This window comes from Taudactylus pleione, unplaced genomic scaffold (genome assembly GCF_031769625.1).
Source record: "Taudactylus pleione unplaced genomic scaffold, aTauple2 ptg000435l, whole genome shotgun sequence".
In the NCBI taxonomy this organism is placed as follows: Eukaryota; Metazoa; Chordata; class Amphibia; order Anura; family Myobatrachidae; genus Taudactylus; species Taudactylus pleione.
In genome coordinates, this window is record NW_028284837.1 from 1,344,357 (window position 1) to 1,361,225 (window position 16,869).

Below are 16,869 nucleotides of genomic sequence, written 5' to 3' on the forward strand. Positions count from 1 at the left end.
CACAGCCCCTATGGAGAACTGACTGCACAACACAGTCCAGCCAGCCCCTATGGACTTTGAAGTAGTGGACACAGCCCCTATTAACAACAGCAGCACAGCACAACACAGCCAGCCCCTATGGACTTTGAAGTAGTGGACAACAGCAGCACTACACTACACTACACTACACAGCCCTAACTCCCACCCTCCTTCTTCACTGTCCACAGCCGAGTGAGAAAATGGCGCCGACGCGGGTACCTTATATAGGATCCAAAACCCGCGAGACTCGGAAGGCGGGATGATGACGTTTTGCCTCGATTTCAGATCCGAGTCAGGCGGGAAAAGTCGAGCCTGACTCGGATCAGACTCGGATCGGGGGGGTTCGGGGGGGTTCGGATTTCAGAAATCCGAACCCGCTCACCCCTAGTTAGTATATATAATGGGGTATAAAGGTGGCAGCTCCATCATAGTATATTACATATTACTCTGTATATCAGGTTTGTATATGTAAATGGTTATCTAGTTGGCAGCTCCATCATAGTATCTTACATATTACTCTGTACATCAGGTTAGTCTATATAAAGGGGTTTCTAGGTGGAAGCTCCATCATAGTATATTAAATATTACTCTGTACATCAGGTTAGTATATATCAAGGAGAATCTAGGTGGCAGCTCCATTATAGTATATTACATATTACTCTGTACATCAAGTTAGTATATATAAAGGAGGATCTAGGTGGCAGCTCCATCATAGTATATTACATATTACTCCGTACATCAGGTTAGTATATATAAAGGGGGACCTAGGTGGCAGCTCCATCATAGTATCTTACATATTACTCTGTACATCAGGTTAGTATATATAAAGGGGGAACTAGGTGGCCGCTCCTTCATAGTATCTTACATAATAATCTGTACATCAGGTTAGTATATTATATAAAGGGGGATCTAGGTGGCAGCTCCATGATAGTATCTTACATGTTACTCTGTACATCAGGATAGTATATATAAAGTGGGATCTAGGTGGCATTTCCATCATAGTATCTTACATATTACTCTGTACATCAGGTTAGTATATATAAACGGGTATCTAGGTGGCAGCTCCATCATAGTATCTTACATACTACAGTGTACATCAGGTAAGTGTATATAAAGGGGGATCTAGGTGGCAGCTCCATCATAGTATCTTACATATTACTCTGTACATCAGGTTAGTATATATAAAGGGGGATCTAGGTGGCAGCTCCATCAAAGTATCTTACATATTACTCTGTACATCTGGTTAGTATATATAATAGGGTATAAAGGTGGCAGCTCCATCATAGTATATTACATATTACTCTGTATATCAGGTTTGTATATGTAAAGGGGTATCTAGTTGGCAGCTCCATCATAGTATATTACATATTACTCTGTACATCAGGTTATTATATATAAAGGGGTATCTAGGTGACAGCTCCATCATAGTATCTTTCATACTACTCTGTACAACAGGTTAGTATATAGAAAGGGGTATCTAGGTGACAGCTCCATCATAGTATCTTACATACTACTCTGTACAACAGGTTAGTATATATAAAGGGGTATCTAGGTGGCAGCTCCATCATATTATCTTACATATTACTCTGTACATCAGGTTAGTATATACAAAGGCGTATCTAGGTGGCAGCTCCATCATAGTATCTTACATATTACTCTGTACATCAGGTTAGTATATATAAAGGGTTATCTAGGAGACAGCTCCATCATAGTATCTTACATATTGCACTATACATCAGGTTAGTATTTATAAAGGGGTATCTAGGTGGCAGCTCCATCATAGTATTTTACATACTACTCTGTACATCAGATTAGTGTATATAAAGGGGTATCTAGGTGGCAGCTCCATCATAGTATCTTTCATATTACTCTGTACTTCAGATTAGTATATATAAAGGGGTATCTAGGTGGCAGCTCCATCATAGTATCTTTCATATTACTCTGTGCATCAGGTTAGTATATATAAAGGGGAATCTAGGTGACAGCTCCATCATAGTATCTTACATATTACTCTCTACATAAGGTTAGTATATATAAAGGGGTATCTAGGTGGCAGCTCCATCATAGTATCTTACATATTACTCTGTACATCAGGTTAGTATATATAAAGGGGTATATAGGTGGCAGCTCCATCATATTATCTTACATATTACTCTGTACATCAGGTTAACATATATAAAGGGGTATCTAGGTGGCAGCTCCATCATAGTATCTTACATATTACTCTGTACATAAGGTTAGTATATATAAAGGGGTATGTAGGTGACAGCTACATCATAGTATCTTACATATGGTATGCAATCGGGAAGCCGACTGCCTAAATACCAGTAGCCAGCTTCCCGACTGTCATATCCCGGCAAGGGTGAAATGCTGGGCGTCTACATGTAGACGCCCGCATTTCCGCATGCCAGGAGACCGGCGCCCTGCATCACGATCGTGGTGATGCCGGGCGCCGCGAGCGGACAGCCGCGGGGAGGGTTAGGTTTAGGGGTCCTTGGGGGGATTTAGGGTTAGGCACCCCCCGGGAGGGTTAGGGTTAGGCTAGAGGGAAGGAGGGTAAGGGTTAGGCACCCCCGGGTGGGACTTATGTTTAGGCAGCGGGGAAGGGGGTGGTTAGGGTTAGGCACTTAGAGGGGGGATTAGGGTTAGGCAAATGGGGGGGAAGTTAAGGTTAGGCACCCCTAAGGAGGGTTAGGGTTAGGGGGTTAGGTTAGTAGATACTCACCTATCCACTATCGGTATTTCCAGTGCTGTCGGGCTTCCGCTGCTCGGAACTCTGCTGATGTCGGGCTGCCGCTGACGGGAATCGAACCACCGGCCATGGGGCCAGTGGTTTTTCATACCAATTCCCTTACATATTACTCTGTACATCAGGTTAGTATATATAAAGGGGTATATGTAGGTGGCAGCTCCATCATAGTATCTTACATATTACTCTGTACATCAGTGTAGTAGTGACAGGATCAGTAACATGTGTTACCCATGTATGGTCATTGCATTGGATGAGTTATGTATAATCTGCATCTACTAGGGTCAGAGTTTGAGGATTGTACCATTTCCATAATAACACTAAAAGACCATGGGACGATTCAATTCAACACAACTTGAATAGCGCTGGGAGCTAGCTTCCTGACCTATTCAATTAGTGTGCTGTGTGGGCGGAGAATGCTGGTTATCGCGCCTTAACAAATGTATTAAGCCGCTTTAACCGGCATTCTCTGGCCAAATTTCCTGGGTGCGTGGATGTTAGCGCCATGCTAAGCAGGAATACAGCTGCGCGCCCAGCACTTTGGTCGGATTTCTCCTCGCATCCCCAGGGGGGTGCGAGAAGAAATCCTTAGCGTGCCCAAACAGCGCAGTGAATTGAATAGCTGCAGGTGCTCCCTCCCATGGTTATTCAACATTGCGTTGAATTGAATTCCCCCCATGTGTATTATAAAAGTATTGGTGTCTGCTGAGGGGAGAGGTCTTTTTGCTGCACATCTGACTTGGAATGGAGTCCTCCCAAGTTGGCAATGTACACAAATTTGGTGAATGGGTATGGGATGTGCTTTGGGGTAGTGGTTGTGCTATGGGAAATATGGTTAGGGGCAGTCTTGGTGGGAAGGGAGAGGGAAATGTTTGGGAATGTGGGAGTGGTGCTGCATTCTGCAGTAGGGGTACCTGATCCCACTTATGGGTAGACTTGGTGAGATTTGGGGATATGTGTGCTCCTGGGTCGTGTGTGTGTGGTCACTGGGGAGGAGGAAGTGGAGGATTGGGGGGGTTGGTTGGGAGAGGGGGAGTGGGTGTGTGCTGTTGTGGGTGTGGTGCAGGATGAAAGAAACACTGGAGGCTGGGTGGGTGGTTTATGTGACAAATATATTTATTGGTATTCGTGTATCGTTTGTGAAGAGGATAAAAGTTCTCAATTTGGAGACACAGTGCTCCTTGGAGGTTGTTGCTTCTCAGAATTGTTTGTGGGGGCATGCAGAATGCCCAGTTGGTGATGGGGTGGATGGCAGGGCAGTGTCAACAGTTTGGGGAGTATGGTTAACCCTTTCAGGGGGCTTCTTGACATGTGGTCCTACTACTGCATGCATCCCTGCTGGACCTATGGTCGACAGACTTCTCATCCGGGATGCCCTGGTAATGGTGTTCGGGGGTGCTCCCAGTATGCGGCATCCCGCACTGGTGAGGAGAGTTGGTGCTCACCTACCGGTAGGTGCCCAGGTCCTTGGTATGGATGCGGCTCACTCAATGTCCAGTTGGTTGCTGGTGTGGGTGCCAGTCCATGATAAGGTGGCTCACACCGTGGATGCAGTGCAGGTGATTGTCCTATATGCTGCGTGTGGCTGCACTTAGGATGCCTGTGGTGTGGGATCGTGGGTCCCTGTGCCGTTGATGTGTGGCCGACTGGGTGTGCTCGGACTCGACACACCAGGCTTGGTTGGGAGTTGGCATGTGGTGGGGGGTAGGACTGCGTGTATTGCACAGATGGCGGAGGCTGTGGCCAGTGTGGGGGTGTGCGTTGCCGCTGCTGCCGCTAGCGGGTGTCCAGGCGTGGATAAAGTATCGAAGTTGATGGGTTCAGGGGTTTAGTAGTTAATAGTTCAAGAGTGAGATTGGTATGCAAGAGCCTCCAACATGTTTCGGGCCGTTGGCCTTCTTCATGGAGTTACTGAACTGTGTGTAGAGCTGGGTTTATGTAGGTGGTGTCTTGATTGAGGTCCATCATGTGATAATCGATGGGCCAATCAGGGGTGTGGTGGGAGTGGCTAGATGAGATGGGCTGACAGGTGTGTGTGGAGGTGATTCATGTCCAATGGAGTATTATAGATCTGTGGGTGTGTCATAGAGGTGTGGTTGTTATGGTTACCTGTATGTTTATGTGTGTTTAGGGACGTGTGGGTGGTGGTGGTTCATGTCTAATGGGGTGGTGTGGATCCTTGGGTGTGTCAGAAAGGTTGGGAACTGTGGTTGCTATGGTTACCCATATGTATGTTTTTAATGATGTGCGGGTGCTAGTTTGACTCGTTGGGGTGAGCACCTGAGTGTGGGGGTTGGTTTGGGGGGCTTATTGCATGTGTTGTCTTGAGGGTGTGTTGCCCCACGGATTGGAATGTCTGGGGGTCTGTGGGGGTGGATGGATGTGTGGTCTCTGGGTGGTGGGGGTACTGAGTGAGCATGGGTAGGCGGAGGTGTGTCATTATTTCTTAGTGATGATTGTTTGGTGCGGTGTATTATTTGCAGTGTGTGTTTAAGTTTGTGTTGAAGGGGGTGTTTGTTGCAAGGGGCGGGTGCATGTAGAAGACTGGGTCAGAGTGTGGATTGGTTGGTGGTCGGTCCCGCAGGAAGTGGTACGTGGCATCTTTTGTTGTGTGGGGGTGCAGCACTGGGTATTTGTATTTGTCATCGACCACTATATGGTGGGCGATCTTGATGGTTATAGGTTAAGCTGTCAGTGTGTGTGTTCCATCAGTAACTTGAGTGATGCTGTGTGTCTGTGACAATGCAGTGTGTTGATGGTTGGTCGGTGTTGATTGGTTTCAGAATGCTGTGGTGTGTGTGTGTGTGTAGGTGGGGGTTCTGTGTGGTTGGTTGTTGGGGTGTCTGGTGGTTGATTGTGATTGTGTTTGGGTAGGGTGTGTCCTAGGTCTGTTGGGGGGTAGTTTGTATGTGGGGGATGGGTGTTGTGTGTTACCGAGTGTGATAGTTGAGGGTGTGTGGTATAATTGGTAGAAGTTGGGGATGAGTGTGTTCCTTTAAGCTCGATGTGGAGGGTGATGTTGTGGTGGGACAGAGTTTTTGATATGTTACTTGAATATGACAGATTGGATTTCATTGTCTATGTTGAGACCATGTGGTGTGAATGTGTTCATTGTGAATATCCATTTTAATTCTTCTTTGTTAAGTTGTTTGGTTATATCACCCCCTCTCCAGTTTTTGGTGATAGTTTTGATGCCTGTGAATTGGATGTGTTTGGGGTTACTTTGGTGTTTTTCCAGGAAGTGTAGTGGGATGCTATGGTTTTCTGATTTGTTCCTGATGTTCCTGAGATGTTCAGCTATTCTGGTTTTTAGTGGCTTAATGGTTCTGCCTATATACTGTTGGTTGCATGTGCATTTGAGTAGGTAAATTACGTGGCTGGTATTGCAGGAAATGTGTTCTTATATATTGTATTTTTTACCTGTGTTAGTGGAGGTGAATGTGGTGGTTGGCTTTGTGCTTCTATAGTCTAGAGTGTGGCAGTTGCTGCATGTGCCACAGTGATAGAAACGGGTTGGTTGCTCAGTGTCATGTTTGAGGGTGGGTGGTGGAATGTGGTTTGAAACTAATTTGTGTCACGGCCAGGGTATTTCAGCATGGCACTAGGCGGGTGTTACCTGTGAGGTCGTTGTGGTGCGGACTGTCTGGTGTCTTGTTGGGGGCTTTGGCTGCGAACGTTGTTGTGCGGGCCTGTTGTCACTCTGCACTGGTAAGGCCTGGCGGCGTCTCCGTTTCGTTTGGCATGGGCACCGCCATCTTGCCTTCTGGCCATGTGATGTGGCTGGCCAATCCTGGTGAGTCACATGTTCCCTCCGGCCAGTAACAGCACGTCATGGGGTATTTAGGAAGGGTCAGTGCCTTCCTTCTTTGCCAGTGCAACGTGTATCTCAGCCTAGCTGAGAGGGAGTTCTCTGTGCTTATCCTGTTCCTGTGAATTCGCTGTCTGCCAGTCTGCCTGTCAGCACCTAGCTCCCACTGGACTACCCCGCTTCCTCCATCACCCTTGCCCATACCTGAGTGCCTGAGCCTGCTGACATCCTGCTCATTTGCCTTAGTTCACTACCTGCATACCTGGCTTATTATTTCCTGCATCACTACCTGCATACCTTCTTGATTATTTTCAGTCTCACTACCTGCACAACTGGACAGCTCTAATTGTTTCTACTTGGACATTAACCCATTACTCCAACCACAGAACTCTTGTGCACATTTATATATTCCTGGACTTTTATTTAGTGCCATATTTTATGTCTATTCAAGCAATTATAGTTTTATTTTCAAACCCGCTTCTGTGATCGCTCCTGCTACCACCCCGGGTCCACAAACAACCTGGAACATAACTATTTGTTTTCGATGTCTGGGCCTTTTCTGTATATTATCTTGGGACGTGGTGGGAGTGTTCCTGTAAGTGTTTTGTCTCTTAGGAGCAGATTCCAGTGTTGCTGTATGATTTGTTTGATCTGTGTCACTTTGGTGTTGTATTGTGTGATGAATGGAATAGTGTCTTTCATGTGGTTTTCTTTGTTCTCTTTGTAGGTAAGTAGTGGTTTTCTTTCTTCATTGCCTATCTTTTGTAATGTATGTTGTAGTGAGTCGGTGTTGTATTTTTTCTCTGTGAATTGATGTTTGAGTTTCTCTCCTTGTTCGTAGTAATCAGTATAATACAAATCTAAAAGCAATGGTCAGTGACAGTGTTATGTTATTGTATATAAATATACATTATGGGCCTGATTCAGACCCACTCGCGAGCGGCTGTCCGCTCGCAAGTGGGTCGATGTTCTGGACTGAGCATGCGCACGACGGAGGGAGCTCTGTCGTGCGCATGCGCCAGATGCGACGAGCGAAGGAAAGTCCTTCGCTCGTTGTGTCTGATCAAAGGGGGCGTGCTGTCGATGTTGATTGACAGCACGCCCCCTTTGGTAGGCGTGCCGGGGGCGTGCCTCCCTGACGGGGGCGTTCCCACAGGAACGCCTCCCATCAGAAGCCGGCCCACTGACATCACTAGTGATGTCAGTGGGAGTGATTTTGGCTCTGATAGAGCCAAAATCACTCCGGAGCTTGCGGTTGAAAACCTCAACCGCAGGCTCCGGCTCGCAGTTTCGATGGTCGCGATGGTCACGACCATCGCGGCCATCAAACTACACGCTCGTATAGCCTGTGGGTGGTGACCCACAGCTATACGAGCGTCCAGGAGGACGCTCCATTCTCATGGAGGCCAGCCCTCATTCAGAGTGTGTGCTCTGCTCAGAGCGTACGGCTCTGAATGAAGGCCTATGTTCCTTATACAATATAACATCTCTAATTGAATCTTTCTTACAGGACAACTGAGCAAGATCCCCACTAAGAATATTAAAAGACTCTGTGGGAAGTCACATTACTCTCTGATCAAGCCAAATAAATACGTCATTTCTTCTTACACCTCTTGAGGATTCACTAAATCTATTCTCAGTTTCAGGATAGAAGAAACATTCAAAAGCTAATTTGTTTCCCATCAAATACATGATGAGTCTCACAGGAGAGAAACTGCATCTGTGCTCTGAGTGTGACAGAAGCTTTACATGTAATTCATAGCTTCTCATACATCAGATGAGTCACACAGGAGAGAGACTGTTTTCATGTTCTGAGTGCAGCAAGTGTTATACCAAGAAGTCACATCTTGTTACACATCAGAGGAGTCACTCAGGAGAGAAACCACATCTGTGCAATGAGTGTGACAAACATTTTACACGTAATTCACAGCTTCTCATTCATCAGAGGAGTCACACTGGAGAGAGACTGTTTCCATGTTCTGAGTGCAGCAAGTGTTATACCAAGAAGTCACATCTAGTTACACATCAGAGGAGTCACACAGGAGAGAAACCACATCTGTGCAATGAGTGTGACAAACATTTTACACGTAAATCAGACGTTCTCAGACATCAGAGGACTCACACAGGAGAGAGACCATTTAAATGCTCTGAATGCAGCAAGTGTTTTATTCATAAATCAAATCTTGTTATACATCAGATGATACACACAGGAGAGAAACCATATAAATGCTCTGAATGCAGCCAGTGTTTTACCCATAAGTCAGCTCTTGATATACATCAGATGATTCACACAGGAGAGAGACCATATAAGTGCTCTGAGTGCAGCAAGTGTTTTACCCAAATACCACATCTTGTTTCACATCAGAGGAGTCACACAGGAGAGAAACCATTTTAATGCTGTGAATGCAGCAAGAGTTTTACTAGAAAGATAATATTTATTAATGACCTGATGAGTCACTCTGAGGGCCTGAATGTAGCAAGTGTTTCATCACTAAGTTATCTTGCATCACCACAATTCACACTCACCTACAGTCCCGGAAATGGGCAGGAGGCGCCCAAAAATTAGGTGGTTCTCCTGACCACACAGAAAAGTAGGCAAGACTCCCGCACCTCCATCCATCTCAAGTGCTGAATGTTTTCTCTGCACTTTATAGCGGGGGTCTGATGACGATGACACTATTGTGCCATCACGTCCCCTAATCTGCCCACTTTCTGGACCATGATGGGACCTCTCTTGCATCTTGGCTGCCCCCTCCCAGCGAAGGGGGCATGAAAGTAGACAAGTATGCCACCATGTGCATTCAAGGGAAACCATTTTTATTTCCTGAATGTGGCAAGTGTTTAATATAAATTAGACTCAATAAACACTGGAGAGGGTTTGACAAGGGGACTTGGGGGCACTTTCCCCCTGGGATGGTAGGAACTAGAGCTGCAGCATAACAACAGACATTGGGAATGGAGCTGCCAATACTGAGCTTTCTATCCAGTAGAGAGTTCCAGCAGCGCCTCTCAGTCCTGGGATTCTTCTATTATTCTAATCATTTTTATAGTCAAAACTCTGAAGTAAGAAGTGTATGGTAGGTGAGGCACTGCCTCCCCTGTCTACCTTTTCTGCACATCCCTGATCAAAACTCTCCAAATTTTTAGAACTTTATACTGCTGCACTTTTATATAATGCTCAAATAAACCCTTTGGTTCATATATGTATGTGTAAATCTGGCTTTGATACAAGCCAGTGCCTCCCCAGCCATTTACCTCACTGCATGTCACATATATACACCACAGTGTATGAAGAGAGGTGGCATTCGGAGTCTTTATAATCAAAAGGTGAACCCCAATCCATGGGAGTTTATTGTGCCAAGGGGATTTGAACATCTGTTTATAGGTAAGTATATGTTAGTGTGTTAGGTGTGTAATAAACTTGTAAAATCTTCGGCATATTTGTGCTATGTTTTTTTACAGTGAGGGTATGGGTGCCAGCTGCCTGCTGGCACTTGTAGTTCCACAACTGCCAAAAGGCAGGGATGCTGGCACCTGTATTTCCACAGTAAAAAACAATAGTTTCATTATTATCTCATCACTATTACACCTGTACCCACCTACCAGGGGTGCAGGGAAGAGCCCAGAGCTTCAGCTTAAGCCTGGGGTGCTCAAGAGAGGGAGAACCCTTTTATTTGGGGGTACCCACCTCCCCAGAAATCCCCGGCTTGTGCTCACTAGTTTGGAGTGTTAATGCTTTGGTGCTGGTGCTGTTGTTAAAAATAGAGGGGATCCCTACTCGTTTTTTCCCCCATATTTTAGAAACAAGGACTGCATCAGGAACCCAGGCTGGTTTGGCTTTGGGGGAGAATCCCACATAGTTTTTTAAAAAAAGATAACCATTAATTTACCAAAATCCAATAGAGAATCAGTTTTTTAAGATGCACTCTTATCCTTAACTAACACTCTGTCTAAAAACATTTTTTTTTGCATATTCATTAAAAAACAAGTATCCTCTTGTTCCTTTATATAGTTATAGGAGTACTGATGTCCTACTCTATATATAGTATTGAATAAAATGAGAACTGTATGTCCTTAAACAAAATATAATGTATAGAGATATAGGGGTCTATTAAGTAAGCAGTGTTAAGAGACAGAGTGAAAATAGATAAGGTGCCAACCCATCAGCTCCCAACTGTCATTTTTCAAACACAGCCTGTGAGATGACAGTTGGGAGATGATTGGCTGGCACCTTATCACTTTTCACTCTGTCTCCTAACACTGCTTAGTAAATAGACCCCATAAAGTGATAAAGAAAAGAAAATTATGTGAATAAAGAGATAATAATATCTCAACTGTGTGCTGTCTTTATTCATAAATATAATACATATAAATATAATACAGTCTATCCACTGTATGTGCCTCCAAAGGTAAGTCTGTTATTTCAAGCTTGATACATTGTTACATTGTTAAATTGGAAACAAAATTTACATCAACTGTAGAAAATCACCTAATCTCTGAGACAAGTTGGTCCACAGCCATTTTACTAACAAAAAGAGGCAGTACTAATGTAAAGGGCTATTTTAGGTGTGGAAGATGTAAGGCAAGTCATTTTGTGCAACCTAAGAAGCACAATCTTAATAGATACAGGAAAAACATCAAGATTTGTGACTTCATTAATTGTTCAACACAAGGTGTAATTTATTGCTCGCCTTGTCCTTACAATCTAAAATATTTTTGGGATGACTAAGAGACAATTTAGGAAATTAATTATAGAACATGTAGGGAATATAAAAAATACCCAGAGGCATCATCAGTACATGAAATAACTCACAAGCATCAGAGGGGGGATATCAACAAAGAACTGAAACGAGAATCAAGATATATTTTTCTTCTGGATAGCCTTACACCATTGGGTCTCAATTAAAAAATTCATTATTCAGCCTTTTTATAAATATTTATTTATTAACAGTTTCTTTTATAGTGCTGCATATTCCGTTGCGCTTTGCAATTGTAAGCATTAATAGAAGAAAACAGGATAATAACAGACACATATAGAGGTAGGAAGGCCCTGCTCGCAAGCTTACAATCTATAGGGAAATAGGCATTGATACACAAGGATAGGTGCTATATATTGCATTTTGGTCCAGCCAGAATGCAGAGTTTCTTGGTTGGCTGCATGATCCAGTCACACAGGAATGTTGACCAAATGTCATGAGGATGTGAGAGAAAGACAATGTGTGAGATTGTGTGTGGACTGTAAAAGGGGATGTAATTAGATATGGAAGCTATGAAGGTTATGTGGGAGGTTCTGGAATCTGATAAGCTTGCCTGAAGAGGTGAGTTTTCAGGGAACGCTTGAAGGATTGGAGACTAGAGGAAAGTCTTATTGTGCGAGGTAAGTTATTCCATAGAGTGGGTGCAGCGTGAAGAAAGTCCTATAACCGTGAATGGGATCAAGTAATGCATGAGGATGAGAGACGCAGGTCTCGTGCTGAGCGGAGAGGTTGGGTTGGGAGATATTTTGAGATGAGTGAATAGATGTATGTTGGTGTGGTTTGGTTAATAGCCTTATGTGTAAGTGAAAGTATTTTGTATTGAATACGGTAGAAATCTGGCAACCAATGGAGGGACTGATAGAGTGGGGCAGCAGAAGAAGAACATTTTGCAAGGAAGATAAGCCTTGCAGCTGCATTCATAATGGATTGTAATGGTGATAGCCTGTTTTTGGAAAGACCAGTAAGGAGGCTATTGCAATAGTCATTGTGGGAAATAATAAGTGCATGGATTAGAGTTTTTGCAGTGTCTTGTGTGAGATATGGTCGAATTTTGGATGTTTTTTTAAATGTATATAACATGATTTTGAGACAGATTGAATATGGGGAACAAAGGACAGTTCAGAGTCAAGGATGACTCCAATGCAGAGAGCTTGTGGGGCGGGGTGGATGGTCAAGGTATCAACAGTGATAGAGAGATCAGGTTGGTAACTGTTATTGGCCGGTGGAAATATAATTAATTCTGTTTTAGAAATATTAAGTTTCAGGTGGCGAGATGACATCCAAGATGAAATGGCAGAAAGACATTCAGTGACACGGACCAATACAGATGGAGATAAATCTGGAGAGGATAGGTTGATTTGAGTATCATTAGCATACAGATGGCACTGAAATCCAAAAGAGCAGATTAGTTTGCCAAGAGAGGTGGTTTAGATTGAGAATAGTAAAGGACCTAAGACAGAGCCTTGCGGTACTCCAACTGATAGAGGTAGCGAAGAGGAGGCAGAATCAGAAAAACGAACAGTAAAAGCGATCAGATAGGTAGGAAGAAAACCAAGAAAGAGCTGTGTCCTTAAGACCTAGGGATTGCAGTGTTTGTATGAGAAGAGAGTGGTCAACAGTGTCAAAAGCAGCAGAGAGATCTAGAAGAATTAGGAGTGAGTAATGGCCTTTGGCCTTGGCAGTGACAAGATCATTTACTACCTTAGTCAGTGCTGTCTCTGTGGAGTGTTGGGAACGAAAGCCGGACTGAAGTGGGTCCAATAAATTGTGTGAGTTAAGAAAGTGTGAGGCAGGTGTAGACAAGTCTCTCAGGTAACTTGGAGGGGCATGGGAGCTGGGAGATAGGATGGTAATTTGAGAGACTATTAGGGTCAGAATTTTGTTTTTTCAGAATGGGAGAAATCACTGCACGTTTGAACAGTGATGGAAAGTTGCCAGTAGAGAGAGATTACAGATTTTAGTTAGGGTTGGGATAAGCAAAGGAGACAGAGCTTTACTAATTTGTGAGGGTATAGGATCTAGAGGAGAGGTAATAGAGTAGGAGGATGAGAAGACTGTAGATACTTCATCTTTGTTTGTGAGATCAAATTAAGAGAATGTGCCAGAGGGTTCAGGTAGGAAATTGAGGAGGCCACTAGCTGAGGAAGTGCCTACCATTTCATTTCGGATCTTATCAATCTTGTCCCTAAAATAGGAAGCAAGATCTTGTGCACAGATAGTAGCAGGTGGTTTGGGTGATGGAGACGGCAAGAAGCAGTTTAAATGTATTAAAAAGTTGCTTGGGGTTAGAAGCTTGAGCAAAGATTACAGATTGGAAATATGTTTGTTTGGCAGTGTCCAGAGCAGTATGATAAGAGTTGTAGATAGTCTTATATGTGAGGAAGTCACTTGGAGTATGGGACTTTCGCCACTGATGTTCAACTTTATGCGAGAGTTTTTGTAGATGCCTTGTTAAGCTAGAATGCCACGGTTGACGTCTAACTCTATGTGGTGTGTGATGAGTAGATGGAGCTACTTCATCGAGGGCTTTTTCTAGAATCTGGTTTAGGTGTGATGCAGCAGTCTCAGGAGAAGTGAATGTAGAAATTGGTGAAAGTTGTTGTTGTAGAGAGGTAGATAGTTGTTGAAGGTTAATGGAATTAATATTTCTATGGGTTTTAGGTTTAGGTTTGGTTGATTTCAATGATGTTGATGTAATGGAGGAGAGTGTGCAGGTGATAAGGTTGTGATCTGAGAGAGGGAATGGAGCATTAGTGAAATCAGAAACTGAGCATAGTCTGGTGTATACATATCAAGACAGCGGCCCTCCTGATGAGTAGAGGAGTCAGTCCATTGGGAGAGGCCAAGAGAGGAGGTTAAAGAGAGTAGTTTGGAGGCATGAGGAGATTGTGGACTGTCAATGGGGATATTGAAATCACCCATAATGTTGGTGGAGATGTCTGAGGATAGAAAGTGAGGGAGCCAGGCAGAAAAGTGTTCCAGAAATTGTTGAGGTGGCCCAGGTGGGCGATAGATAACAGCAACTTGCAGAGAGAAAGGGGTGAAAGTCCTGATAGAATGTACTTCAAATGATGTAAATGTGAGTGAAGGTACCTGTGGGAGAATTGTGTATGTGAAAGATTGGGAGAGTAATATTCCTACCCCACCTCCTTTATAATTACCAGGCCTGGAGGTGTGTGAGAAGTGTAGGTTACCATGTGAAAGTGCAGCAGGGGAGACAGTGTCTGATTGTGTAAGCCATGTTTCTGTTATTGCCAGAAGGTTGAGGTTGGTTGAAATAAAGAGGTCGTGGATGGATGTTAGCTTATTGCAGACAGAGCGTGCATTCCATAAGGCACATTTTAGTGACTTGGATGGTGAAGGGAGGCATGCAATGTTTATGAGGTTAGCTGGATTTATAGTTCATTGTGGGTGTGGAATGTGGGTTGGGCCTGGATTTGGTTATATGTCACCAGCTAATAGAAGCAGCAGGAGAGAGAAATAAATATAATTGTTGGATTTGTCCGAAAGATTTTTATGGCCATAGGTTGTGGATGTTACTGTCAGTGTGTATAGATAAGTTAAAAGCTCATGTGTGTTCATAAGTTGTGAGTAGATTAATGAGGTAGCAATATGTACAGAAGGGTGAGCTTCAGGAAGAGTAAAGGATGTAGTAGCCTTAGAGCTGATTCCATGAAATGAGATTATAAAAATAAGTTTTTGATACATTGTCTTTTTTGTATTTGGAAAAAATAAAATTTTCTAAGTAATGGGTTTGTAATTACCTGGTCTTCAATGTTGTTCAACTGTTTTTTAACTGTTCAGAAAGCACACTTGATTTTAACCACTTAATGCATAACCACATCAAGCTGCTACCTTCAGCAAGCTGCCCTAAGACTGAATGTTAAGAAATAGTATGCCTGATTAAGACACTAGCTTACATCTCAGCCACTTGGTCAGCTTGTGGAAATGCAGATTGATCAGTGGACATATATGGATTATAATAGAATATTCACATTATAAGCATACTTACCAGCCAAATCTGGAATGATAAATCTGCATCTATTAGAACTAATATAGTCATGCAATAATGAAGCTGTTATATATTCATGTGGATGATTAAAATTCTATATGAAATGTTCTTTGGTGCAATAGAAATACTAGTATAATATATATTCACATAGGGTTTAGGTGACAATATAAGGGTTATGTGTAATTTTAGGTATTTCTAACACATATTGGCCCTCATTCAGAGGCAGTCACAAGAAGCGACCGCTCGTTCTGAATGAGGGCGGCTGCTTGTATATTTTAGTGCGACCTCCTGGTCGCTAGCTAAGCTGTGGGTTACCACCCACAGCTTTAGCGACCAACCAGGTTGATGGTCACAATGGTCAAGACCATCGCGACCATCAGGGCTTGAACCATATTTATAATATGTACAAAACTTAATTTTGATAGAATTATTGTCACAATTTTTGCACTTAGACAATTCTTCACTTTTTTAAATTTTGTAGGGTAATATATAATTTTTTTTCATCTTATTTGACACTAGGGGGTAAATTTACTAATAATCGAGTTTGGTCAAGTTAGCAATCTCTGGAGAGTTTTTCCACAAATGTACTAATGTAAAACTCAGGGGAGAAATCTCCTTTGCTAGGGGAAAATACTGGAGAGTTGGCAAACTCACCATTGGCTAAACTTGAGAACCTTTTCACTAGTGAAGATAGGATTCGGGAATTTACCAAGATGAGAGTTTATAAACTCTCATGAGAATGGACAACTCTCCTGTAAAAATTTGTGAAATCAATTTACCTGCCTGTGAGCTACAAGTTTGGCAGAAACATTCATAGATCAGTGTGATCTATGTATGTTTCTGCCTATAAATTGTAAGTAAAGGGTTAAATTAAAATGACATAGGGTCCCACCAAAAGCATAAATAGCCCCGGACTGCAAGTACAGTCCCGGTTCCTAAAATTATGGGGAACAAATGAGTATGGTTCCACTGTGATTTAGGAACCAGCACCTAGCTGCAGGACCAGTCCTGGTTTTACACATAGGGAGAAAACATACGTAGGGGTCCCCCTATATTAAAAACCTGCACTGGACTCAATCCAACCGGGGTGTAATGCCAAAGCCAGGAGACCCTATGGAACACACACATACATGAAAAACCTGCACCTACCACATGAGAGGTCCACCTAAGAGCTCACACCCATAAGGGTGTAGGTGGCAGATAACATCTATCCTTCTGTACTGGGGCAGGATTACAAAAAGCTGTTTTATGCTATATATGTAATGACTTGCACATTGTTTTATATATTTATACCTCTGTTGATATACCAAGAATTAAATATTCAGGTATAAGAATCATGGGCTGCCATGGGGATTTTATTTTATTGGTAATATTCCAAACATAAACAAAGGGGGATTTGAAGAGTAACTAGAAGGTTGTGTTTGACCAACAGCTAATATTGCAATAAATGCCCTTAAGTGGTGGTCAAAGTTGTAGCACAGCAAAGGTTCCCTTTTTCTTCCATTTCGATTTATAGGTCCTCTAC

At 43.2% G+C, this 16,869-nt stretch overlaps 1 pseudogene; it reads left to right on the forward strand.

Moving 5' to 3' along the window:
• The first annotated feature begins 8,352 nt into the window (after positions 1–8,352).
• The window catches only part of LOC148505881 (uncharacterized), an 82,845-nt pseudogene continuing 74,328 nt past the window's right edge, over positions 8,353–16,869 (forward strand).